Genomic DNA, 25,163 nt, shown 5'->3' with positions numbered 1-25,163 from the left:
AGAGTAAGATCAACACCAGAGTGGTACGGTAATCCTATTCTGGAGGTCATGTTACTTGACCATGACGAACCTACGAACTATGAGGAAGCGATGATGGGCCCAGATTCCGCGAAATGGCTTGAGGCCATGAAATCTGAGATGGGATCCATGTATGAGAGCAAAGTGTGGACTTTGGTTGACTTGCCCGATGATCGGCAAGCCATCGAGAATAAATGGATCTTCAAGAAGAAGACTGACGCTGATGGTAATGTTATTGTCTACAAAGCTCGACTTGTTGCAAAAGGTTTTCGACAAGTTCAAGGAGTTGACTACAATGAGACTTTCTCACCCGTAGCGATGCTTAAGTCCGTCTGAATCATGTTAGCAATTGCTGCATTTTATGATTATGAAATTTGACAAATTGATGTAAAGACTGCATTCCTGAATCGATTTCTGGAAGAAGAGTTATATATGATGCAAAATGAAGGTTTTATCGATCCAAAGGATGCTAACAAAGTGTGCAAGCTCCAGCGATCCATTTATGGACTGGTGCAAGCATCTCAGAGTTGGAATAAACGTTTTGATAGTGTGATCAAAGCATATGGTTTTATACAGACTTTTGGAGAAGCCTGTATTTACAAGAAAGTGAGTGGGAGCTCTGTAGCATTTCTAATATTATATGTGGATGACATATTGTTGATTGGAAATGATATAGAATTTCTGGATAGCATAAAAGGATACTTGAATAAGAGTTTTTCAATGTAAGACCTCGGTGAAGCTGCTTATATATTGGGCATCAAGATCTATAGAGATAGATCAAGACGCTTAATTGGACTTTCACAAAGCACATACCTTGATAAAGTTTTGAAGAAGTTCAAAATGGATCAAGCAAAAAAAGGGTTCTTGCTTGTGTTACAAGATGTGAAGTTGAGTCAGACTCAATGCCCGACCACTGCAGAAGATAGAGAGAAAATGAAAGGTGTCCCTATGCTTCAGCCATAGGCTCTATCAAGTATGCAATGCGTGTACCAGACCTGATGTGTGCCTTGCTATTAGTTTAGCAGGGAGGTATTAAAGTAATCCAGGAGTGGATCACTGGACAACGGTCAAGAACATCCTGAAATACCTGAAAAGGACTAAGGATATGTTTCTCGTTTATGGAGGTGACAAAGAGCTCGTCGTAAATGGTTACGTCGATGAAGCTTTGACACTGATCCGGATGACTCTAAGTCACAAACCGGATACGTGTATATATTGAACGGTGGAGCTGTCAGTTGGTGAAGTTCTAAGCAAAGCGTTGTGGCGGGATCTACGTGTGAAGCGGAGTACATAGCTGCTTCGGAAGCAGCAAATGAAGGGGTCTGGATGAAGGAGTTCATATCCGAACTAGGTGTCATAACTAGTGCATCGGGTCCAATGAAAATCTTTTGTGACAATACTGGTGCAATTGCCTTGGCAAAGGAATCCAGATTTCACAAGAGAACCAAGCACATCATGAGACGCTTCAATTCCATCCGCGATCAAGTCAAGGAGGGAGACATAGAGATTTGTAAGATACATACGGATCTGAATGTTGCAGACCATTGACTAAGCCTCTCTCACAAGCAAAACATGATCAGCACCAAGACTTCATGGGTGTTAGAATCATTACTGTGTAATCTAGATTATTGACTCTAGTGCAAGTGGGAGACTGACGGAAATATGCCCTAGAGGCAATAATAAAGTTGTTATTTATATTTCCTTATATCATGATAAATGTTTATTATTCATGCTAGAATTGTATTAACCGGAAACTTAGTACATGTGTGAATACATAGACAGGCAGAGTGTCACTAGTATGCCTCAACTTGACTAGCTCGTTGAATCAAAGATGGTTATGTTTCCTGACAAAAGACATGAGTTGTCATTTGATTAACGGGATCACATCATTAGAGAATGATGTGATTGACTTGACCCATTCCGTTAGCTTAGGATTTGATCGTTTAGTATATTGCTATTGCTTTCTTCATGACATATACATGTTCCTGTGACTATGAGATTATGCAACTCCCGAATAACGGAGGAACACTTTGTGTGCTACAAACGTCACAACATAACTGGGTGATTATAAAGGTGCTCTACAGGTGTCTCCGATGGTACTTGTTGAGTTGGCATAGATCGAGATTAGGATTTGTCACTCCGATTGTCGGTGAGGTATCTCTGGGCCCTCTCGGTAATGGACATCACTATAAGCCTTGCAAGCAATGTGACTAATGAGTTAGTTGCGGGATGATGCAATACAGAACGATTAAAGAGACTTGCCGGTAACGAGATTGAACTAGGTATTGAGATACCGACGATCGAATCTCAGGCAAGTAACATACCGATGACAAAGGGAACAGCGTATGTTGTTATGCGGTTTGACCGATAAAGATCTTCGTAGAATATGTAGGAGCCAATATGAGCATCCAGGTTCCGCTATTGGTTATTGACCGGAGACGTTTCTCGGTCATGTCTACATAGTTCTTGAACCCGTAGGGTCCGCACGCTTAACGTTCGGTGATGATCGGTATTATGAGTTTATGTGTTTTGATGTACCGAAGATAGTTCGGAGTCCCGGATGTGATCACGGACATGACGAGGAGTCTCGAATTGGTCGAGACATAAAGATTGATATATTGGACGACTATATTCGGACACCGGATGAATTCCGGGGGTCACCGGATATTTATCGGAGTGCCGGGGGGTTATCGGAACCCCCGGGGGAAATAATGGGCCAACATGGGCCTTGTGGGAGAGAGAGGAGAGGGCCTAGGGCTGGCGCCCCCCCCCCCCTTGGTATTCCAAATTGGACAAGGAGGGGGTGGCGGCGCCCCTCTTTCCTCCTTCTCTCCCTCTCCTTGCTTCCCCTTTCCTCCTTCCTAGTTGGACTAGGAAAGGGGAGTCCTACTCCCACTAGGACGAGGACTCCCCCCTCTCGTTGGCGCGCCCCAAGGCCGGCCGGCCTCCCACCCCCCCCCCCCCCTCCCCCCCTTGCTCCTTTATATACGGGGGCAGGGGGCACCCTAGGACACACAAGTTGATTGTTCCAAGCCGTGTGCGGTGCCCCCCTCCACCATATTCCACCTCGGTCATATCGTTGCAGTGCTTAGGCGAAGCCCTGCGCCGGTAGCTTCATCATCACCGTCATCACGCCGTCGTGCTGACGAAGCTCTTCCGCGACACTCTGCTGGATCGTGAGTTCGTGGGACGTCACCCAGCCAAACGTGTGCAGATCGCGGAGGTGCCGTACCTTCGGTGCTAGGATCGGTCGATCGTGAAGACGTATGACTACATCAACCGCGTTATCATAACGCTTCCGCTTACGGTCTACGAGGGTACGTAGACAACACTCTCCCCTCTCGTTGCTATGCATCACCATGATCTTGCGTGTGCGTAGGAATTTTTTTGAAATTACTACGTTCCCCAATAGGCCGTACAGAGGATTGGGCTCTATGGCCGTGGTTTTGTCCGCCTTGGCGACTTCTACTGTCTTCGGCGGTGCGGCGTCGCTGTCGTCGAGGAGACCGGTCACCTGCGTGTCTCGCAGTGCCTGCATGACCTGCGCCTTCCATAGGAGGTAGTTCCCCCTTGCGAGCTTCTCTGTTGGTGGAGCACCAAGGTTGAGACCGACGACGCTTGAGCTCGTAGCCCTGGCGATGGAAGGGTGTTTAGGGTTTTGGTTTTGCTAGATGATAGGGAAGAGACTTGGCTCTGTATACCATGTAAGATAGATTGATGGAAGCGTTCCTATTCCTTTGTAGAGGAGCCGCGTGTATTTATTGATTGAGGACAGGAATAACCCCTGTCGTGCTTTACAAGCCATCCACCGATCGCTAGGATCCAGTAGGATTACGATAGAAAGTTGTAGCGGGAGAGGAAGAGATAAAGGAGGTAGTTATACAATGACTCAAATATCTCTAAGTCTAACAGACATAGCATATCGAGCGATATAGTTAAATGGGGCTGCTGCAGGGTGCTATAAATACTATATAAAAATCCTTCATGGATTATTTGATTTGTAGGATCGAATCATATATATATATATATATATATATATATATATATATATATATATATATATATATATATATTCTTTCCGAAAATTTGTTTGGTAAAACTTTTAAAAAGAATTATGTATTTTTTTTGTTAGTATCATTAAATAAATTCCTATGCAAACAAAACCATGTATTCCTTTGGTTCACAAATATAAGATGTTCTACTTTTTCCTCGGTGGGATGTATATAGACACATTTTAATGTGTTTGTTGACTCATTTCAATCTGTAAAAAAAATCTAAAACGAACCCAAACTTCATCGCGGAGTAGTGGACGCTCAAAGAGGGTGCGTGCAACGCTAACGTGGCGACGGCGGGCACATGGGCGGCTCAGGTGGTCGCAGACGGGAATGCCGGTAGCTACTCGTCATTTGCTCTAGCAGGTACAAGCCATCTGCGCCACTATGACCACGAGACCGGCCTATCCACATCCATCGTAGGTCTCACCTCCACCGACGACGACCATGGCGTGAACTACGACGATGAGGAGTAGGTGATCGGGGCCAATCCGTGTCATGTCCTCTGCTCCACGCCGGCGACCGCACCTTCACTTCGTGGGACTGAAGACCGCCAAACATGGACATGGAGGGGAAAGACAAGGACCTGGAAGACGGGTGCCGGCAAATATTTAAACTAGGATAACTTCTGGTTGTTTTGTTTATGAGATACGTCGAAAATATAATAAATTTAGTGATGTTTAAATGAAGACCATCTGATTTAAATAAAAATTATCCAGTTTGCATGATAATCGTCCGGTTTGTTCAAAATTCACTTTGAAATGTATGCGGACAAGGTTGGATAGCCAGCTCCCATATCATTGTCCACGGACCGTTGACGGAGGAATTTTAGGGTCGGAAATGGCCTAACCTCCTTTGGGCTGGTTGCTCTGTACATAAAACATGTTAGAACAACTCTAGCAGATGGAGTAAAAGTGATCAAACCATTAAGTTTGCATTATAGGTTCAAAACATGCACCAAATAGATCCCATAAAACAGCACATCCTGTAAAAAATAATTAAATGTCCGTATATTATCCCCTACATACCCCATATCTGCAATTTTTGAGTTGTTTTTTTAGGGAAACCGTAAAACGGTCAACGCCGGAGCAAATGGCCTGGCGACGCCGCCCGCTAGCAGTGAGCGACGGAGATTCTCGGTTCAGCTGCCGGCCGAAGCGTGGTCAGAGCAGGCGGCCGGACGGAGCGGCGCCGGAGCATGCTGGCCGTGCGTCTGGCTGTGCATAAGCGGCTGGCCGGAGCATGCGTGCACCCGTGCGTTCTGGCCGGCCGAAGTTCGAAATCGTCCATGCAAGAGTCCCATGCGTGCGTTCAGATAGGGGAAGAAGAAGCGTGGAGAGAAAAAAGGAGAAAAAATTGTCGTACGAGTTGACGGGATCTGTTCCATCCGATGCTGGTACCGCAAATCCGAATAGGAGGAACCGTATTTATTTTTTTGCGGGACGCGCTTTTGGGTGATCCACTAGAGTTGCCCTTAGCCTCGGATCAAGAGCCATCCACCAATTTTGTGTTTCTGCGTGCCTCCTTGAGCTTAGACATGCCACCCTGCACGTAGCAATAGTAGGAGCACTACAGTAATATATCCGGTGAAACAAGAATCTGCAGATCCTACAACAAGTAACTGTACAACCGCTAAACAAAGCTTGAGGCTAATGATGCTCCCATGTCCAAGATCTAGGCTGTCTAGTGAATTCTCAAAAGAAGAAACAAAAAACCAGAGACATAGCATTTCAGGCGATATAGTTAAATGGGGCTGCTGCAGGGTGCAGCAATCATCCTTGAGGATCGTGCATTCGTGCTTGCAATGATGCAGAGGCTGAGACAGAACAAACACATGGAAGCAGCAGAGCAGGAGTCGGGCTCTGAATTTATATAAGCGGGGCCGATATCAATCGGGAAGAAGGTATCCGATGCCTTGGACGTTAGCTGCTACACGTAGTTGCTTGGCGCCTACCGCTCGCCGCCGGATACCGTCGTTAACCTTAACGATGGTGATTAGCCATAGCTTAATCGCTACTATAAGTAGACCAAATCCGCTGGTGTCATTGTTAATCAGGATCATGCATTGTTATTTTAGGAGAGACAAGAGCAGAAAGAATCGGACATACATGCATGGAGAATATAAGAGGCTCTGGATACAATGGTACTACAGTAATATCACCTACAATTATTGATGAGTTACATTCTTGATAAATAATTTCTCCTAGTTGTGAGATAATGTATTAGTAAAACAGGATTGTTAAAAATATGACGTCAGATTTGTTTGCATGAGAAAACTGCCACCCAAGATGACAAGTTATGTTGTTGCAAGCATAGCAATTTTCTTAAGCAAGCATGGCAAAACCTGATAAAAAAAACTAAGCATGACAAGGATTTCCTTCAATAGGAACAAAGGACAATGTTCAGAAAGATGTGATATTGGAGCCAAACATTCACTTCCGTTTACATTTCTCTTTCTGAAAAATGGAAAGTTGTTTTGTTTATTGAATGTTAAGTTTGGCACTGTATAGGTCCACCTAACCAGATGTAGATGCATATTGTGTCAATCCCTTTCTTCACTGCGACATGGAGGGAGGCCAAGCAGTGGCATTTAGCTAGAGTAGATCGACCACTAGTCGCGTACGTACGTAGCATGTGGCGGTGTATGATATCCCATGCTTACTACGTGGAGCCCACGCACCTGCCATGAAAAATGTAGTGTACCAAAACCATACAGTTAGGTGGCAAACCTACATCATATCGTACGCTAGTTAATATTCATGTACAACTACCACTTGGACTTTAGTACGGATCTGGATCATGTCGATGTAGCTTATTTTATGGCGGGAACACGTAAATGTAGAGATACATGCATGGTGGGTGGTCCTGATCGATCAGCTTTTTTTTCTTTTTCAAATCCTGATGGCTATCATGTGCCACTGCACGTAGCTACGCTGTTTACGGTGTTGAGGTGGTAGATTTTAGGCGACCGGGCACGGCGGCGTGGGTGCCATTGGGCACTTTGAGTAAAGATGACTTCAGATAAAGTCTGTTGATGTGTGATTCAGTGATTGTACCCTGGCGCACAACATTGTTTATCCACGTAGAGTACTATTTTAATCCTGCTAGCCGTCCGTTTTCTCATCTTCCTTTTTTTACGGGTTACTGATTTTATATCGCCTGTCTCACTTTACTGGAGTACCACATACAAATTTCAGCATTTCTTCTTGTTTCCAGGAGCAGAGGTGATTTTGACTCGTGTACGTCGATAGTACGTAAACCCAGTATGACGGATTGTCCGATCCACCTTGGTTAATTAATTTGCTGCGACTATGTGTCGATGGATCCCTTGAAGTGGCTGAACTTATCATAGTGCATCTGAAGTTCTGAAATTATCTGACCATCAGGACCGTGCACATTTGACTGTACGTGTGCTGTCATGCTGGAATGTACCGTGTACTACCTACCATGGAAGTGGTACGTGAAAAGAAATGTGCGACACTACGTACTACCTACCTACCGAGCTGTTTGGACTTGCAGACGTTAATCAATTTCTCCTTTCAGATCAATAGTAGCGGCCGGCCCCATGCATGGTCCTCCACGTACGATTCCCATGCTTGGCCAGAAGGTATAATCAAGACACAGTTTGTACGTGCTCCTCGTTAAATTACGCCTGGCTTGCGTATGGGATGGCTAGTTGGCGATGACATCGATCACCAAATATATAAGGCAATTGAATTATACCGAATTATTGAGAAAAAGGGTTTCCCCCACTTTGTATTCCAAAGCAACCAACCGATACATCCAAGGATAGGTGCTGGGCCGGAAGCAGCACAATCACACCCAAAAGAAACGAAAGAGAAACAACAGAAAAGAATGCCGACAACGGCGGATCGACGGAAACGAAGAAGCTTCACGACCACTGCGCCCACCGAAGACCTCCCACCAAGCTCCAAGGCTCCGAAGCACCGGTACCAATCAGCACCTCCAAGAAGGACCGCGACGAAGACGACGCTGCTGCCAAGGGTTTCCCCCGGTACACGACGAGGCGAGAGGAAGGGTCGCCCCCGACGCCCTCCAGGAAGGTCCGGCGGCACCCACCAGCGTCGCCGCGTCGGTGTCGGACAGGCCGACAGGGGTTTCCCCCTATCCCAACCTTCACCTCAGGTGCTCCAGAGCCTGCCACCAAACCGACCACCATCTTGCGCCACCATGGTCAAGAAGCCTCCACGCCATCTCACCACGGCACCACGAGGTGAGGTCTGCACAACAAGGGATAGGAGCCGGGACTAGGGGCCGCAGCACCGACGGCACGCGGGAGGGCACAACCTCCACCGTCAACGACGGTAGCCGACTGGACACACTAGCAGGAGCCTACCAGGCCCATGTGCCCATAGGCCCAGCCGGGAACTCCATTCCCGGAAAGCTCCCGCCATCACGCTGCAGCAGGCATGCCATCGACATCGCCGCCCCCCATCCGAGCCGCTCCTCCTCCTCACCACACAGACGACGACGAAGCCACGCCAGGGACCGGCCCGCTAGGACCCAGATGGGGCCGGGAGGGCCCAGATCTGGGCCGGGGACGCACCGCCGGCCACCGCACGCCACCACGCCGCCCTGCTGCCAAGGGCAGCACCGCCACCGCGCCTACCGCCAGCGACCGCTGCCGGGCCGCCGCCCAGCTGAGCATTACCGCCGCCGTCACCAGCCCCGGGAGGGAGACGAACGCGCGGGTACAGAAGGGCCCGCCGCCGCCGGCAGCACCCGGGCCAGCGCCGGGGCACCCGCCGGCGGCGGCGGGGGAGAGCTCACGGGGGTGGCGGCCGAGGGAAGAGGAGGGGCGCGTCGTCCCGGCCACCTCCCGGGGAGGCGGCGTAGGGGCGGGAACGGGATGGGGAGGGGGAAGAGGGGGGCGGGGAGGGCCGGGGCGCGCGAGCCGGCGACCGGCGGCGGCGGGAGGGGGCTAGGGCGCCGCCAGCGGCGGCGGCGGAACCCTAGCGGGAGGGAGCGGACGGGAGCGGGAGGGGGTGCGGGTCCTTTTCTAAGAAGATCACGAGGACGGGAGGAATTATTAAGACATGGATGAAGAACATTTCAAAGTTCCAACGCTTCAGATCGATTCAAGGGTTTATTGGCGACGACTGCAGCTTTGGGGCGCTGATCCTTGGGTCCAGGAAGACTTGTGGGCTGTCATCGATAATGTCAAGCCGACACGACGGTGTTCGCCTGTTGGATTTTGCACTTTTAATAATATATGGCCGCATGAATCGTCCTGATGCAGAGGCCGGGGGTTATCCTCCTTTAAGAAAAAACAAAAAATACCAATAGGGCAGCGGTGACAACGGCGCCTCGGCGGCTCATTCCAACTTTAGTGGTCGTTCAGTGGTGCAGGGTTCTTGATGTAATTTTTATTATGTTTGAGGTGTCTTATACTTTTTATGAACCTATATAATAAATATAGGTCATTTTGCAAAAGATGATTTAGGCACTTTTATGGTTTTTGGTTTATGTTTATTTTTTTGTATTATAGTATTCATTGGTTTGTATTTGTTCTTTTTAGTTTGTATTTGTTACGGACTTGCGGTTGCAAAAAAGAAAGTGCAGTAGCATTTTAATTGTGGGCAGAAAAGACTACTGAAATTCAATTGCGCCATAGATAGCCCCTTGGCCCTTAGATACATTTACCGGTTTCTGCCAATTATTTTATGTTTTTTCCCAAACAAAGAGCCTGTGGAGAACCAATCGCGGAAGTTAACCCATCTACGTGGTGCGCCCCACATGTACTCTGATACGTAGGACCAACTTGACAGAACATGCTAAAATATGTCCAAAATATGGCATAAGTTCCACTAAAATGGGGTACAACAGATGAAAATATCCTAAGGGGGTAGTTCTTGTCAAAATTGTCAAAACAAGGTAAAAACTGGAATTTACTAAAATATATATACCGGGCACACCTCACATGTAGCTAGAAACCCCAAATAAGTGTAATGTATTAATTAAACTCCATGACTTGTCTCAGTGGTTGTCATGTTTCTCCTGAAGATCTCATGGTGGAGCTACTTGACAAAAGCTCTGCACTCTGGCGCCGACGACGTTCTCGCCCGTGTGCTCCGTTCTCTTCTTGAAGAGGGTGTGGCGGTGCTCCCCTTTGTGCCCGGGTTGTCGGTGAAAATCTTTGTCCATTATGCACTCGACAGCGACGGCGCATTGCGCCTGTATCTCCCTTAAGGGCGTTGTCATGGAGTTTAGGTGTACTACGACGTAGCACGGCGTTGTCCTCCGATCCTCTTGTGTTTTCTTTTGATAGCGCAGTTGCTTGTGGTGTACGTGATCCGATTATCCTAGATGTACTTTCTAAGAGGGCTACCTCTCCACCTTATATCGTTCGACCATGTATTTTGTTCGGTTGTTGTTTTATATATAAATCGAGGCAAAAGTCATATTCGGGAGAGAATTGTAGAGACCGTGTATGCGACCCGGAATTCAATTTATAGTATAATTCAACCGCCGAACCACTCACAAAACTGCACAGGCTATAAACCCGTATGAATCTGGGCAGCAGCAGGTCTCTGCAGAGTGGTCCACGCTACATGACGATCAATTGCAAAGAAGAAAGAAATGAAGATTAATTGGCAATCCTGTCCGCTATATAGCCAGCAACAGTGGTTGCCCTGTGGATATTGATTTGGTCCCTCTCACTCTCAGGCAGCGATGATAAGAGGAAACTTATGGGCACCTGACCCACAGAAGCATCTCAACCCACGCCATTTATGGCAGATGCATGGGCTGGTTTATTCATTCAGGGAGGCCATCTAATTTTTCTCTTCCATGCAAAAAGAGTCAAGGGAAACGTCAAAAACTTGGAGGGAAATGTACTTTGAATTCCAATGTACTCCTACGTACGTTCGTGCTCATCTGCATTCATTCATTAATCATTATTACTTGATTGATTTTAGTTCCTCCATCATTTTGTTGGACTGACAGCGGGCACCAAACTTCTGTCCCTGTTGTCGTCGTAGCTAGCTATCGGGTACTACTACTGGTCCATATCTAGTTAAGGCGTAGAGCTAACTTGTTTGTTTGTTGTGTTGGCAACTTGGCATTAACCTCACTTTGATTAATGTCGCAACAAAAAATATACCACAAGGTAAATTAAAGCGTAGCAATGGCCATGCATGCATGTGACCAAGCAGGTCTTTGCAGAGGCCGGCAGAGACGAGATCTAGAGGCAGAAAGATAGCCTAGGTAGCTGCTTTGTGCTGTGAAAAAAGCTCCATATTGACTGCAACGCAGGCAGATCTTAACGTAACTAGTGATGGCAAAAGTGACCCTGAAACCCAGAAGCTCCAGGTTCGTTTCTCTCTTTCTGCCACTGCAATCTTTCCTGGTCTGCACATCTGACTACAGATCTATGTATTATCACAGTAGATCGATCACAATATATATGTGTTGCATACGGTATGCCCTGCGACGCAAGGGCGAGACCGATCGGGCATGCAGCAGGCGCGTGGATGGCGTGCAGGTGCGTGGTGTGTCTCACCGAACACGGTATGCAGCGTGGCGGCCATTAAAAATTCTGCAGGCGGGCTTGAATGCCGTCCGACGTGGCTACGTACGTAGGTGACCAGCTGCATACACATGCTAAAAATGGCGCCGCACGCTTCCCTTCCCTTCGATCGCGCCGGGCAGTGAGGGGGCATCTCCTGCCGCGCTAGCTGCCGGTGCATGCATGCCCTACATCCCTGCGCGCTTCTGCTACGCCGTAATACGTGAGTTTACTTGCAAGTTTTATTGCTCTGCCTCTGTTAGTATTTTTTTTCTTTAACACAGCACAATCGCAGATGCTCGCACACACTCACCCCTATGAACGCATACACGCACAACGTACCTTTATGAACACATCCGAGATACTGAGCCGGCATCATCTTGAGATTTGTGAAGCCATCATAGGCGCATCGCAGTCCACGGGTATTGCTCTGTCGTCTTGCATATTTTTTTCTTGACGTGAGATACTTTGTTTATGTATTTTGAAAGACAGATAAAAAAAACTTTCTTGCCTTGTTGGGACTCTCAAAAGAAAGACAGATTAAAAAAACTTTCTTGCCTTGTTGGGACTCCAGTTTTAACACCAGAAACTCTTGATTCCTCACATGTCGAACCCTTCAAGATTGGGCGCTTTAACCACTAAAGGCGGTTTTGACCATAACTTCATGGTTGTTTCAGATGTAGTAACCTGATCAACATACAAAATTCCCAAACAAAAATGTGCAGGAAAAATGGAAACAAGCCAAAAGGCAAGAAATTGAGGGAAAACATAAATATTTCTAGTAAATTAAATAAACATCTAAAGATATATTAATGCAATACTGAAGGAAATATGCCCTAGAGGCAATAATAAAGTTGTTATTTATATTTCCTTATATCATGATAAATGTTTATTATTCATGCTAAAATTGTATTAACCGGAAACTTAGTACATGTGTGAATACATAGACAAAACAGAGTGTCCCTAGTATGCCTCTACTTGACTAGCTCGTTAATCAAAGATGGTTATGTTTCCTGACCATAGACATGTGTTGTCATTTGATGAACGGGATCACATCATTAGAGAATGATGTGATGGACAAGACCCATCCGTTAGCTTAGCATTATGATCGTTGAGTTTTATTGCTATTGCTTTCTTCATGACTTATACATGTTCCTCTGACTATGAGATTATGCAACTCCCGAATACTAGAGGAACACTTTGTGTGCTATAAAACGTCACAACGTAACTGGGTGATTATAAAGATGCTCTACAGGTGTCTCCGAAGGTGTTTGTTGGGTTGGCATAGATCGAGATTAGGATTTGTCACTCCGTGTATCGGAGAGGTATCTCTGGGCCCTCTCGGTAATGCTCATCACTATAAGCCTTGCAAGCAATGTGACTTAATGAGTTAGTTGCGGGATGAAGTATTATGGAACGAGTAAAGAGACTTGCCGGTAACGAGATTGAACTAGGTATGATGATACCGATGATCGAATCTCGGGCAAGTAACATACCGATGACAAAGGGAACAACGTATGTTGTTATGCGGTTTGACCGATAAAGATCTTCGTAGAATATGTAGGAGCCAATATGAGCATCCAGGTTCCGCTATTGGTTATTGACCGGAGATGTGTCTCGGTCATGTCTACATAGTTCTCGAACCCGCAGGGTCCGCACGCTTAACGTTCGAAGATGATTTGTATTATGAGTTATGTGATTTGATGTACCAAAGTTTGTTCGGAGTCCCGGATGAGATCATGGACATGACGAGGAGTCTCAAAATGGTCGAGAGGTAAAGGTTCATTTATTGGAAAGTTGCATTCGGACATCGGAATGGTTCCGAGTGATTCGGGCATTTTTCCGGAGTACCGGGAGGTTACCGGAACCCCCCGGGGAAAGATATGGGCCTTATGGGCCATAGGAGGGAGGCTAACCAGCCCACAAGGGGCTGGTGCGCCCCCCACAAGGGAGGAGGCCGAATTGGACTTGGGAAGGGGGCGCCACCCCCCTTTCCTTCTCCTACTCCCTCTCCTTCCCCTTTTCCCCCTCCGGTAAAAGGAAAAAAGGGTGGGGCCGAATCCTACTAGGACTGGAGTCCTAGTAGGACTCCCCTCTCCCTGGCGCGCCCCTTGTTGGCCGGCCTCCTACTCCCCTCCTCTATATACGGGGGCAGGGGGCACCCCAAAGGCACAACAGACAATCTCTTAGCCGTGTGCGGTGCCCCCCTCCACAGTTCAACACCTCGGTCATATAGTCGTAGTGCTTAGGCGAAGCCCAGCGCCGGTAACTTCGTCATCACCGTCACCACACCGTCGTGCTGACGAAACTCTCCCTCGGCCTCAACTGGATCAAGAGTTCGAGGGACGTCACCGAGCTAAACGTGTGCAGATCGCGGAGGTGCCGTGCGTTCGATACTTGGATCGGTTGGATCGCGAAGACGTTCGACTACATCAACTGCGTTACTAAACGCTTCCACTTTCGGTCTACGATGGTACGTGGACACACTCTCCCTGCTCGTTGCTATGCTTCTCCTAGATAGATCTTGCGTGATCGTATGAATTTTTTGAAATACTACAATCCCCAACAAATACAACCAGAAATATTTTGTAAAACCTTGGAATTTAGTAAGATTCTAGCAAACTCATGGAATTCAGTAAAGTCAAGATAAATTTTGTTCATTAAAAAACAAATTTTAATAATGTTTTATAATATTTCTGAATTTTTTTACATCCCCAGTTTTATTTGTAGATCTTCATTGTAGAATTTATTATGTTTCCGTTGTACTAAAAATATCCAATATAATTCTTTTTTCATATATTTTTAAATATGTTTCCCTTCATGATCTTCTAAAGTTTTTAAAACTTTGTTTTTTAGATATCTCTATATTCTCAACTGTTAGTCAACTTTGTATGCTAATTGCTACTACATAAGTCTGTGAAACTGTCGCTTCATCATCGCTAAAATTGCTTTCAAAATGCAAATAGACAAAAAATTGATGGTTTTGATACTTGAGTGACAACGTATTTCTAGTATTGGAGTTAAGGGACCGATTTTAACTTTGGAAATAGTTGAGGGATCAAAAGTTACCTTTTCTTTTAAAATGAGTATATAAAATTTTTACAAAGGGGTCTCCTATGGCGCCATGGATAAATACCTCACATTTTGTACATATGTAGCCTGAATGTAGGATATCAAGGCCCTTTGTCATGATCGGCTGCAACACAAACTTGTTGTTGGAGCCCTCTCGGTTGTGTTCTATCTCCAAAGTTATGAGGATGGGTAAGAACCATATTTCCTTTAGAGATATACCGCTAGAGGTAGGCATGCATGTCGTTCCGCCAGTCCATGACAAAAAGATTTTGAGGGGGACGATCTTGTTGGTTTCTCTTTAGAAGAGTATAGTTATTTAGAAGTCCACTGAAATTTTTTGCTCACATGTCTTGAGAAATTACAGATAGAAATTTACTAATTACCTAGCTTTAGCTTGGCAGTGAAAAAGAACTTCCGAGGATGAATTGTGGCACCCACCCTTGGTGTGTGTATATGTTGTCTTGCAAGTAGTACTTTTTATATAAGTAAGTCCAACATAGTTCATTGTGTATGTGTGATCAATATTCTGAAGGGAAACTAACATCTGGTTGTGGGAACATGGAATACAATTGATAATTAGGCATGCAAATTTTTTGACCCGCAGTTATACATATATAAGAGTGTACATAAAAACTCAAGTTTTGTTAGGATGTTGCCCCCAATGCCATCGGTGTTACATACACCCTTGCCTCTGGAGATCGTGGGACCTTGGCCAAATCTATACTTATTAATAAAGAGAATTGATATTCTTGATCCGTCATAGAATTTAACATACAACCCCATGGTCTTACAATGAATAAACCCATAGTCTATCCAAAAATGTTTTCTTTCTTTATGTGGCTCCACGGTCACACGTCAGCATGGGCCGTCCCCTCCACTTGGTAGCTTGTGTGGGCTCCGCAGCGCGGCTTGCGTGTGCAATGTTGGGCCTTTGATTTGGCCCGACAGTAGCAAGATAGAGGTTCATAATGAAATAAATATGTGCCATGAGGGATTCGAATCCAGACGCAACCAGATCAACTTGGCGCAGAAACCAATTGGCTGCACACGTGTTTTTACAAATAATAGAAACATGTTATTCATGTAACAAGCCAATCTGTTGCACGTATGTTTGTGTAAATACAGGAAACATGCTCTTCATGTTTGTTTCCTGTTATATTCTTATATTTTTGTAACCGGAAATTTTATCTGGTCTTTCTGTACCATAGATACGCACAACCATGCTCATTATTATATCCTTAATATGACTCTCTATCACGCGGATGATGTTGGGCTGCTATAAAAACCCTATAGTCAAAAAAATATCGACACAGGGATAAAACGTAGGATAACCCAAATGACTCGGACTAGCTGAACTCTCCAAGACAAACACAACCCATGTTGTTTGGCTCACGTTTTGGCACATTAAACTAACCTAAGAAAACTCATGGCTAACTTCCTCCCATAAATAAAAGAGCGACCACGCCTCCTCTTTTGCAATATTTCTTCTAGATGGTAGCCTTTGCGCCCAGTTGCCACTTATATCGCCACCGAACACCGTTATCATCACTAACACATCGAAACTCGCCTCACCAAAACACATCGACAAGGAGAATCGATTAGGACGAAGAAGTGCTCGAATCGTGGATTGCAGACAATGAATCATGTCCTTCAATCTACACTAAACACCATAAGCATACATCGCGTTTGGTGTGAAATTTTCCAAATACTCACACCCATCTAGTCATCAAGATTTCGTCAACCCCCTAGATATTGCCCATCATCCTTGTGTTATCGTTGCCCATGCGCACTATGATCCATGTCATTCACAGACATGAACCGGTTGTCAGCCGATCCTACGGGATGTATCATCATGCTGGGATGTAATTCTTCAACATTGAGGATCATTGAGGATCCATGGAAACATATTAATATGGCATCTTAAATATTTTGCTAGCTCATTTCTCTTAGTTATTACTCCAGGATGATTTGTAACATATTCTAGCCTTAGATTTTAATTTGTAGGTGGCTAACCTATTAGTTAAATTTGCCTTGTTTTGTGGTACACTTAGGTACTTGAACATTTGATTGTATTTGCGAGTGACCCATTCTAAATAGTCATGCATTGTGGTTTTCATAGGACTGTGTACATGCTTTGTGACTTTAAATCTTATGACGGATTTGTTCTGTTTTGTTTTCATGTCCTATCTTTACAACCAGGATGATAGGAATAGCTCGTCACACGAGAAAGTTATGAGGTGAATTATACCACTGCAAGTTGTACCCCATGGTTGCACCTCATATTTTTCTATTTCTGCAGATCCTATATTGTTGTGTAGTTATGTCTCCAAGTGTGTTGATCCCTATCGGCTTACTGAAGTAAACTTATTTATTTTTCTGTGTGGATTTCTACTGGCTTACTGAAGTACAACTTATTTATTTTTGTGGGCAATTAATTTCTGCTTGTTCGAACATGTTTGATGTACTTCCACGTCAAGAAGTGTGCATGAAACCCTTTACAAAGCCATTTGTATCCAGTATCCTATAGTAAAAATTCTACTGCATGCCGGTGGAGTTGAGAATTGGTGTTAATCTTTCGTAAGTGGTAGCAGATATTAATTCCAAAATATTTGGGTTTGGTCATCGGCTTTTTTAAATACATAGAGCAGGGAATGACAAAGAGATCCCATTGGCTGAGAGGTGTTTGGCAAAAAAAGAGTAAGAGAGAGACGAGATGAGATTCTTCACTGCAGTGTAGTTGCCGCTTCTATTCGCTTTCACTGGTAAAGGAGGGAGGGAGGGAGCTCATCAATTGTCCTGAAGCATTAACTACTGATTGCATCTATTCGCTTTGCACAAAAGTTGAAGCTACTGATCCACCTGTTTGATGTCAAAAATGCCCGGACATATGAGGGAGAAATGAGCTTCGATTTTGAAGACGACCTTAATCATTAGTTTAATTTATTTAACTAAAAAGTTTCCATTATTTGTTAATTTAACTATGATGCAGAGCAAGATGAGAGCTTGGACATGTTGTGGGAGTCTGTAGCCAGCTTGAAGCACATCACACTGCCAATCAACAAGGAGCATTGGAGACTTGTCAGCTATCAATCTTGTCTTACGGAAGTGTTTTGTAGTCATAGCACTTCATGTGTTATGAAAGTGTCAAACACCAGACGTCTTCATATGCAAAAATATAATGGAAGCTATAAAGATATTTTTAGTTATTTGCATTCACTAATGTCAACTATAAATGCAGGGGTCTTCATGGTGACAACTATTATAATAGAATATGTGAAGATATTTGCTTCTTGGATGAACAATATAACTCCATAGCCCGCTATAACTTAACCAGCTTATAAGGTACAAGTTAGTTAAGATAAGAGCAGCACTTGGAGAAGAAGGGAGCCAAAAATCTTTTGTACTGGTACTTTCCTTCCAACTAAGGTAGTTGCTTATTCCATGTGATTATCTAATTTTGTCCCACTCTATTTTTGGTTTTCAGGGACCCATCTCTCTGGATTATGGTGAGCAAGGGGCGTTGCTTATATCCAAGTTATTGCAAGGTGCCTTCCATCCTCAATGGTAAATTCAATGAATATTGATGTAACCCACAAAAAATAACAATATAGATGTACTGTGTACGTATATGAAGTGATGCATGTACCACTAATGATTACTTATTTTCAGATGGCACCTGATGTGTGTGCTTACATGTGCTGTATGTGCTTACATGTAATTTGATATACGCAATCAGAAAAAAAATAATAAGTGTGAAATTTGATATGCATTGCATTCGTAAGTGTACTTGAAAAAAGATAAATTAAAAGCCCGTGGCAACGCACGGGCATCCTTCCTGCCCGTCTCTGCGGTTGGGGTAGCGGTGGGGCTCGGGGGACTTGGTGTCAAGGTCTTGGATTCCGGGAGGGGGGGGGCTGATGGTGGTGGCGCGGTACTCATGGGCAAAGCTCGTGCCTCGGTGCTGCCCAGCTGCCACGGCCGTGTGGGCGGCGTGGTAGCCGGGGTGTGGCGTTCGGTGGCGGTGAGTGTTGGCCGTGGTGAAAACCTACTCTATCTTCGGACGGACTGGCGACGGCGAAGATCGCTCCCTTCTTGAAGGCGTCATCGCGGCTATCACTGCCCGTCGTGCTGCTCCAGGGGAAACTTTGATCCTCGGACCGGGCGGTGGCGGTGCTCCGGTGCCGTATCCTTCCTGAAGGCGCCCCCTTGGAGCCCACGGTTCGTCATATGCGGCTTCCCTTCTTCGCGTTGTTCACGGATGAAGCCCCCGGCGAGTCTTGTAGTGGGTGAGTGCGGTTGTACTAGGGTGTGTGTTGATGCGCTCAGTGCTTATGTATCCTGCCTTGGGTGTGTGTGCGTTTGTGGTGGGTGAGTGCAGTTGTACGGGGCACTGTTGGTCTATGCTTTATATATAAAGCGGGACGAAAGCCTTTTTCGGCAAAGAAAGCGGTAGAGAAGACTGTGTTTTTGGACCTTCAGGTGAAGCGGGAATTATAACATTGTGATATCAAATTATTGTTCATTGATTGTTTGATCAAGTTGTTGACACATGTTTGATGTATGATAATTTTGGGATGTGAAGTATGTGTCTGAATCAAGTATCGTCCACTTATTCTTTGATTTTATCGGTTTTGCTAAATCTCATGTGTGACTTTTGTTGTTGTTGTGTCACTAACTTTCTTCTTTGCACGAGGCCGAAGATGAGGATGACATGAGGAGAGCTGGCCACGGCGAGGCCGAGCCGTGTACGAGTGGGAGCGAGTCCGAGACTTAACCAATGAGGGTGCATCGGGGTGTGGGTGGGGGAGGGGGACATCGGAGTTGTTCATTGAGGATGGTCGGGGCGGAAACTGACATGGTGGTCGGGGGAGGTTGAGGGGAGGGGAGGGAGGTGATAGCCGCCGGTTGCGGGGATGGAGGCAGGCAATTAGGCTTGGGTAGGGCACGATGGAAGAAGAGTAACCGTCATGGGAAAGGAGGGAGAAGATGAATAGGTGGTAGCGTGTTCCTAACCGTTGGATATTGATTTGATGGCCGTAAATAGAAGTGACTGACGTGAAGAGTATTGTCAAGTACCTCATGTATGGGTTCCCTCTTAATTTATTTTCAATCATTTGCCCGTAGCAACGCACGGGCACTCTACTAGTATCCTTAATATGACTCTCTATCACGCGGATGATGTTGGGCTGCTATAAAAACCCTATAGTCAAAAAAATATCGACACAGGGATAAAACGTAGGATAACCCAAATGACTCGGACTAGCTGAAGTCTCCAAGACAAACACAACCCAGGTTGTTTGGCTAACGTTTTGGCACATTAAACTAACCTAAGAAAACTCCTGGCTAACTTCCTCCCATAAATAAAAGAGCAACCACGCCTCCTCTTTTGCAATATTTCTTCTAGATAGGTAGCCTTTGCGCCCAGTTGCCACTTATATCGCCACCGAACACCGTTATCATCACTAACACATCGAAACTCGCCTCACCAAAACACATCGACAAGGAGAATCGATTAGGACGAAGAAGTGCTCGAATCGTGGATTGCAGACAATGAATCATGTCCTTCAATCTACACTAAACACCATAAGCATACATCGCGTTTGGTGTGAAATTTTCCAAATACTCACACCCATCTAGTCATCAAGATTTCGTCAACCCCCTAGATATTGCCCATCATCCTTGTGTTATCGTTGCCCATGCGCACTATGATCCATGTCATTCACAGACATGAACCGGTTGTCAGCCGATCCTACGGGGTGTATCATCATGATGCGATGTAATTCTTCAAGGAGAACATTCACACTGGATAAATATTATGATTCGTGAACATCTTGTTTGCTCCATGGCGAAGTATGTCCCTGTTGCAACGCACATGCTCTTTTGCTAGTTATTTATCATGTACGTACAAAGTAACATTCACAAAATCATGTGTTAGGGAAAATAGAGAAACATATGTGATTGGGTGGCTAGGAGGCTAGTTGTACCATCAAACCATCAGGGACAACCCCTAGGTTTGACACTCCATTTGTCTTATAGGCTGAATATTTTTTTCAGCGGGAGGCATGCAGTGGTAGTGGAGGTACACCGTATGCATTGTACTGGGTCTTTTTAGAAAAATATAATTGTTGAAGGTGAATTATTTGGTGTAACCTTTATGATCCACTTTGGCACCAAGAAATTAGATGACGTCCTTTTGTTAAAGAAAGAAAAATGCAAAAGATTACCCTGCTTCGAACAAAATACTCCTGTTGCAGTGGCTCTGAAATTGACGCGGAGCAGAAGGGAGTCGATGCAGGATGGGCAGCGCAGCGCGCAGGCAGGGTCCATCTGACGGCTGACAATGGGTGGGGATGATCGCTCGGCCCAGCCTGCGCCGAAAATTATTAGCCGCATGTCCCACTTGCAGCTCACTTTGCAGGGGCGCGGGGCCCACCTGCCAGTGCCTCCACAGTAAAGCCCTAAAGCGTCAGGGAGGAAGCAGTGCATGCACCCACAGGCAGCCAGCCCGGGGTATGAGCCATGCATGTCACGGCCACACGAACCAGCAACTCCTATTTGCATCAGCATTTATCTTTTCTTCTTGCAGCTCATTTGCAACTTGTGACATTGGATTCGTGCATCGTCATTCATTTGTTTTAAATTGGTCTGTAGTCTAATCCAACCTTCAATTTTGTTTGCAGTAGTACTAATTATGCTAGAAAATGAATATCAGAATATAGTTTCTAGTCGGTGGCAAGAGGACAGATCCATCCATGTGTACAGAAAGCATCCAGCGATGCGAAACTGATGGGATCATGGGAGCCATCTGCTACTCTAACGAAACAGTACACATGGCGGCAATTAACCATAGCTGTACGTCCTATAGCTACACTAGCAAATACTCCTACTCTATTGCAATACAGAAGAACATGCCTTGGGGACTAGCTAGATTAACAGACTTCACTGTGCTGCTGTAGTAGGTAGAGGAGTAGGAACAACATTCTTGAGCTGCTCCCTCTGATCAGTAGTACTGTAATTAAGTATACATTAATCACCATCCTTAAAGAAACGTAGTTGCAGTGAAAATTCATGATCCGGCCCCTGCCAGCATCCTTCTGCTTCTTGCTGCTCCTCATCCGCCTGATCTGATCCGTATTTATCCCTTTTTCTCCAAGAGAGATCATGCATGGAGGCTTTACGGGGGGAGGAGGGCTGCGATCCAAGAGTTTCACCATCCCCACAATCATTTGCGCCACCCCTCCCACCTCTCTCTCTCTCTCACTGTCATGATCTATTTAACATGCGCCCGCCCTTTTGCTTGTTGCCTGCATATAATTCTGTTCCTCGCTCGCTTGCATCTCCTTTACTTATTTAGCCAGGCTACCCTTCTCCATCATCACCTCCACGACGCCTGCCTCCTGCCTTCTCCCTCCTCCTCGTCCTTCACGCTACTACAAAAGACCACACAGGCAAGCAGGCTCACGCCACTGCCCACTGCCTAGCACCCCACCTCACCTCAGCCAATTCGATCGCTCGCATAAACTATTTCGTGGATCCTTCAGAGAGGATCTAGAGCAGCAGCAGCAGTGGGATCTGCGCGTGCGAGGCAGCAGCTTCGATGGGCCTCGACGCCGCGGAAATCTCTGAATTGGCGGCGCTCCGGCCGATCCAGACGGCCGTGAGCGGCCCCCGGGCCACGGCAGAGCCTCGGACGGACGATGACGCTCCAGCCGCCGGCACCGGCTGCGTCACACCCAAGGCGAGCGGCGCGCGTTCAGCCGCTGCAGGAGGAGCGGACGACGACGACGACGCTGCCGCCGACACCGGCTGCGTCACGCCCAAGGCAAGCGGCTCCATGGCCATGCTGCCCATCGCGCCGCTGCAGCAAGACGACCGCGCCGACGTCGGCTTCGCCACGCCGCTGGCCACGGGTGGAGTAATTGGGCCGCGAGACGGCTGCGCTGCTGCCGGCGACGAGAACAGCTTCACCACGCCCACGACGGCCGACAGCGCGCTGTTGCCGGCCACCGGCCACGGTGTGCCCACCGGCGCCGCGGAAGTCGGCGCCGGTCCCGACGAGGAAGCGTGCTCCGCTCCAGCAGCGGCTCTTCTACCCGGTGCCGCACGACCTGGCCACCGTGTTCGTGGCCGTGCCGCAGTGCCCGCCGCCCGCCAAGAAGATGCGGGCACACGCCCTGGAGTCATCTGCGCCCCTAGGCAGTTGAGCGAGACACACACCTCTCTCTCGCTCCAGCAATTCAGCACCCCGCGGAGGTGACATGCATGCGTGCATGCCGCTGCGCGCCATTGCCGCGACCGAGCGCAAGTGGGCGAAGGAATTCTCCAGAGAAGCGGAAGCGAAGTGGATCTCTCTTTCCTCTCCTCCGTCCCCATGCAGAATAAGCCTGAATAATCGGATTGTACATACACCGCCGCCCGCCTCCTGTGCATACGCGTGATGATCAGCTGCCATGGCGCAAATCCAGCAGGTGATCGTGGAATCATGAAAGAGACGGATGGTAACCTGGGAATAATTCAACTCTGCATGGCAGAATTAGGCGCTCGTGAGTGGGGCCGCCGATTGCTCTGTATTTCCGCCTCAATCCTCTCGCGGGGAATTGTGTAAACTCTACTGTAATCTTTTGTAAACTCTACTTACCATTTTGTCTTGTGTACTTGTTTCGATGTACTTGCTCTGCCTCTGCATCATCGAACTATAGACAGGCCATGTTTATTTCTGCGGATGAACTGCACAATTCTACTTCCAGAATTCACTTCACTGCCTGGTCTGGCTCTCTTCTCAGGCCATGCATGGTTCTCTCTATGCGCCCTCTCTGTTTTCCCTCTGCCTCTGAATTTCAGGACAGTGGGCGGACGCCAATTGTGATGAATTTCTCTCTCTCTCTCTCTCTCTCTCTCTCTTTCATTAGAGAGGGAGAGAGTGTTGTAGAGAGAGAAAGAGGTGTGTGTGTGAGAGAGAGAGAGTTGGGCAAGCGAGGAGGGAGGAAAGTGGCCTGACGCGAGCTTCCAAAGCATGTCTTGTTGCAGCCGCAGCCTCCCTGGATCTTCTTGGATACCCAAACAAAGCCGCGTGCGCGATGGAGCTCGGCTCGACCAGGGTCGATGGATGCAGTGCAGGGGGCAGAGCAGATCTGGAGAGGGGAAAGCGTCCGTCCTCCAGATCTGGGCCTCCAGGCACCCGGCTTCAATGATTTGCCCATGGATTCCCCAACTGCTCACGTATAAATTTTCTCGCGGGAACTGTTCATGTATAGTTGCGGCATACATGCATACGGAGTACATGTTAAATACATTTTGCCTTTTACTTCCCTCTGGGGTCTGGAGACTGGAGTCTGGACCAGTACGCTCGCAGCACATTCAGTTGCTGGATCACTGTGCAAGCGTATGGCAGCTGCCGGCCCTGTGGTACTTGGACTGTACTCTGTTTTTGTACCGTCCAGGGAACTACTCTCCTCCATCTCCACAACACACAAGATTTCCAGGAAGCGGCAGGGCAGAGATCTGTAGCCATCACACGTACTAGTTGGACAATTTCTCTTCCCTTTTCCCCCACCTTTGCAACCGGCAGAGATCTCAAAGAAGATCGCCAGAACGACGCGCAAGTGCGAGCAACTTCACCCCTGTCCCTAACAAGAAGTTGTTTACCACTATTTTGACAAATTTTGTCAACTAAACAACAAAACTAGAGTAGTTAACAAGGGACAAGCATGTAAAATGGTATGGACCAAACCAAACCAAGTCATCATCATAATTCATAAACATCCTTACGCCAAACGCATGATCCTACCCACGAACTGTGCCGCTCAGCCTCACAACTCCCAGGGACACAGAGCAGAGATCGGCAGCTTCTCCGGCCAGAGACACCACGCAGGCACGATCATACATCTCAGGGCTACCGGATTTGGTACGTGACAAGAGCACGCATCCTCTTGTCCGCTTGCCAGCCCAACAAATATTCGGGAGAAAAGAGAAAGCTTCCATGGATTTCTAACGGCCAGGGACGTACAGTGGGGAGTGCATGGGCTGCGGAGTGCGCCGGTGCGTGCGTGGATGTGTCTGTCTGCAGTCTGCGGTGCCGTGCATGCATGCATGGGCGGGTGTCCGCCACTAGCTACGTGCCAAAGGGCCACCTACCTACTCGTGTCTTTGGTGACAAGCAAAGGGTAATCCGCTTTTGTGATGGAACCTTTATTTCTTGACTTGTTTCTTCCTTTTCTACTTGTTTTCATTGGTACCTTTGGGGGGCTATAATTGCTCAGTCGGTGTGAAGAATGAATAAAGGCTAACATCTCACATGTCATTGAAAATCTTGCGTATCATCATTTTGTATTTTTTTAACCTACTCCATCATGCAAGAATTGGAGAGGTGTGCCGCCTACCGTCGACGCCTGCCGGATCCATCGAAGAGTGCCAAGACCCTCCGGCTCGGTATCGAGCAATCGACGAAGGAGGCGGCGGCGACAGCAAGAGCGGTGAAGCTCGTGAGGCAACAG

At 46.8% G+C, this 25,163-nt stretch overlaps 1 pseudogene; it reads left to right on the top strand.

The window, feature by feature from the left end:
• Nucleotides 1–21,543: 21,543 nt before the first annotated feature.
• On the top strand, nucleotides 21,544–23,387 carry LOC123169722 (uncharacterized; annotated as a pseudogene).
• Nucleotides 23,388–25,163: the final 1,776 nt, after the last annotated feature.

Source organism: Triticum aestivum, chromosome 7D, assembly GCF_018294505.1.
Source record: "Triticum aestivum cultivar Chinese Spring chromosome 7D, IWGSC CS RefSeq v2.1, whole genome shotgun sequence".
NCBI lineage: Eukaryota > Viridiplantae > Streptophyta > Magnoliopsida > Poales > Poaceae > Triticum > Triticum aestivum.
Note: the sequence above shows the minus strand (reverse complement) of the source record. Positions and strands in the feature narration are given on the sequence as shown.